We start from the raw sequence: 3,250 nt of genomic DNA on the forward strand, positions 1-3,250 counted from the left end.
AGACGGCTGCGCTGACTCTGGACTTAAAGCACAGTGGACCAACACCAGCAGATGACATGGCTCCCCAAACCAACACAGACTGTGGAAACTTCACACTGGACTTCAAGCATCTTGGATTTTGTGCCTCTCCATTCTTCCCCCAGACTCTGGGACCTTGGTTTCCAAATGAGATGCAAAATTTGCTCTCATCAGAAAAGAGGACTTTGGACCACTGAGAAACAGACCAGTTTTTTTCCTTTAGCCCAGGTAAGACGCTTCTGACGTTTGTTGGTCAGGAGCGGCTTGACAAGAGGAATACAACATTTGAAGCTCATGTCCAGGACCCGTCTGTGTGTGGTGGCTCTTGATGCAGTCACTCCAGCCTCAGTCTACTCCTTGTGACGCTCCCCCACACATTTGAATGGCCTTTTCCTGACAATCCTCTCCAGGCTATGGTCACCCCTGCTGCTTGTGCACCTTTTTCTTGCTTCCTCCCTTTGGCATTGTGCAAGCACTGCAAGTCAAAATCTTTAGATGTTTTGTCACTATGGCAGGGGACCACTGAAATATACCTCACGTCCACCTTTCAGTCTTAGCCCAGTCCTTCATTGACAATTGTTACTGTACAGTTTGTCATCTAGCTAAACAGAATACAATTGTGTATAAAACTGAAAGAAATAGGACTTTAGGGTACTTTATTCACACACAAAGTAACTTCCATACATCAGAGTAAAAAGAAAGTGTATACAGCATAATATACTGTAATATAAACACTCAAAAAAAAACACAATGAATTATATGCAGCCTACAGTGCTGTAAATAAAGCTCGAGTTTCACAACTAACAGTTCTTCACTGGTCACAGTTCTCACCCTCCTGGCCATCCACACGCTGCTGTTTGGCCACAGATTCTCGTCCACATCACAGCGTATATTCTCCCTTGCGATGCAATGAGGGAAGAAACGGCGTGCATGTCGTAACCATCCCCTACACTGATCTCCTGCAATATCCTCACGTCCATTGCACGGAGCAGGGACCTCTGATCTTGAGCCCAATTCTCATACACTACCTCCAAGCAGAGCATTGAGGAAATAACTCCTCAATAGGATTGAGGAAAGGAGTGTAAGGTGGTAGGAACACCATGACCATCCTTGGATGAGTAGTGAACCTGATGAGCGGGCCACAGTGGAAATTCACATTGTCCCATACAATGACATATTGTGGTAGGTGAGGCCCTACGAGACCTCTCTCATTTTCAGGGATCAAATCCAAATGAAGGCGGTCCAAGAAGATGAGGAGCTTCTATGTATTGTATGGGCCAAGACTGGGGATGTGAGTGGCCACACCATTCTCAGATATGGCAGCACACAGTTATATTGCCCCCTCGCTGCCCTGGGACATCCACTGTGGCCAATAATATTACGGCCACGTCTTTGGCCCTTGGCCAGGTTGAAGCCAGCTTCATCCACAAACATGAGGATGTGATGGGTCTCATTTCCTTAAAATGCCATTCTTCTCTACAACAGCAAAAAAAAAAAAAAAAAAAAAAATCAAATCAGTCATACACTACAGTTACAGACAATTACATTTGAGTGTTCTATGTTCTCCACAAGTTCAATATACTACTGGCCACTACTCCAGTGGTTCCAAACCTGGGGTACATGTACCCCTGCTACAAGGGGTATTTGACAGAAAGGGGAGGGGGAAATCATCAATGACTAGACTTACTGAAATGTTACAGTAAAACCCACAGTATTAGATTTACATGGGAGGCACTAATTGCAGCTCTTTGACACCCTTTTCTTATTGTATGTTATATTCTTCAAAATAAGGATTACAATGATAATTGTATCACAGTAAGCTGCAGTTTTTAGGCAAAATGTTGAAGTCAGATAAATCAAATACTTTCATACCTCGATACACAGATCAGGTAAAGTGGGTACTGAAGTGAAAAAAGTTAGGGAACCACTGCTTAATTATAAAAAGGTTATAATGGACAACCAGTAACTGACTTACATGTACATACTGGTACCACAGCTCTTTCACTCTCAGAGTTCCTCTTAAATAGTACCCTGTAAGTTTGCTTCATTGTCATCTGATTCTTCAATATCCGGTCTATTGTGGAGATGCTTATAGAGTTGACATTTTGGAATATGGCATTGTCTTGTAGGATTGCAGTGCGAATCTGTCTCAAGGTGATGGCATTACAGATCTCCTGTTCTTGTTGTTCACTGAGAAGTTTCCAATCCTAGACATAGAATTCAAAAGGACAACACTCCATTTGTAATGTATACCTTAAAGAATGAGTTACCTATGTAACTGTATTGTTGTTTTACTTACAGTAACTTTACCACAATTCTAATGCATCACTGGACAGTGACTGGAATAGTACTGTAAACTGTATCATCAATACTGTAGAAAATAAACTATGGTATAGTTTATTTTCTCCAGTGTTTTTCCTTGTCATTTTTAGTATCATAACATCCCATTGAGGTAAGATATTACACACTCTAAATGAATAGGTAAATGTGTAAATAAATATATTTCTTGTTCTATGCACAGTGTCCTGTCCTATACAACATATAATTCCATCATTGACTGACTACATACCTGTTTTCCCTGCAAAAGGTTTGGATGATGGAGACTGTAGAGCGATGTCATGGTTCGTGTGGTGAAGCAGGTAGTAGGTGGGAGGACCCAAATGCTGGACTCAAGGCTGACAGGTACAGTTCAAGGGTTTTAATAAACGAAATAAGAGGCGAGCACACTTACAGAGAGTGGCTGAGTCCAAAATCCAAAACTGTTGATTCAAACAGAAATCCAAATCCACAGAAAACAGGGTGCCACGACAGGCAGGCAAACAGAACATCACAAGACAGTATCTGCACACGACACAGGGAGACAGCATACAATGACCCGACAAAGACAAGACAGAAACACTACATACATACATACTTACTAACGAGCAGGGCGGGAGCAACACAGGTGAAAGTCATGAGGCTAACGAGGCAGGAGAAAACAGAGAGACATGCACAGGGATCACTGGGGTAACAGACATGACAAGGGTTACCGAATACTAGACGACAGACAAGACAGACCCCCAAAACCCAACAGACCAAAATAACGCTAACTAAACACAAGTGCAAAACATGGCATGGCAGACAGGCAGAGTGTGACAAGCGAGGCACATTAGGCTGCACTCTGCGACCTGCCTCCGCCATTGTGAGGCCATGGCTAATGACATGGTCTATAATTGTGGCAAGAATTTCATCC

The 3,250-nt window shown here is 42.8% G+C and overlaps 1 long non-coding RNA gene across 2 annotated transcripts; it reads right to left on the bottom strand.

Moving 5' to 3' along the window:
• Positions 1-1,452: 1,452 nt before the first annotated feature.
• On the bottom strand, positions 1,453-2,966 carry LOC119909852. 2 transcript variants are annotated; one of them, XR_005445553.1, is made up of 4 exons: positions 2,937-2,966; positions 2,588-2,693; positions 1,994-2,225; positions 1,453-1,494 (listed from the first exon to the last, which is right to left on the bottom strand). It is a non-coding gene; the product is annotated as an uncharacterized LOC119909852 (long non-coding RNA). The 2 variants fall into 2 exon arrangements; XR_005445552.1 differs by lacking the exon at positions 2,937-2,966 and having other exon boundaries at positions 2,588-2,919.
• Positions 2,967-3,250: the final 284 nt, after the last annotated feature.

This window comes from Micropterus salmoides, unplaced genomic scaffold, assembly GCF_014851395.1.
Source record: "Micropterus salmoides isolate LMB-PRFRI ecotype aquatic unplaced genomic scaffold, ASM1485139v1 Ms_hic_scaffold_19, whole genome shotgun sequence".
NCBI lineage: Eukaryota > Metazoa > Chordata > Actinopteri > Centrarchiformes > Centrarchidae > Micropterus > Micropterus salmoides.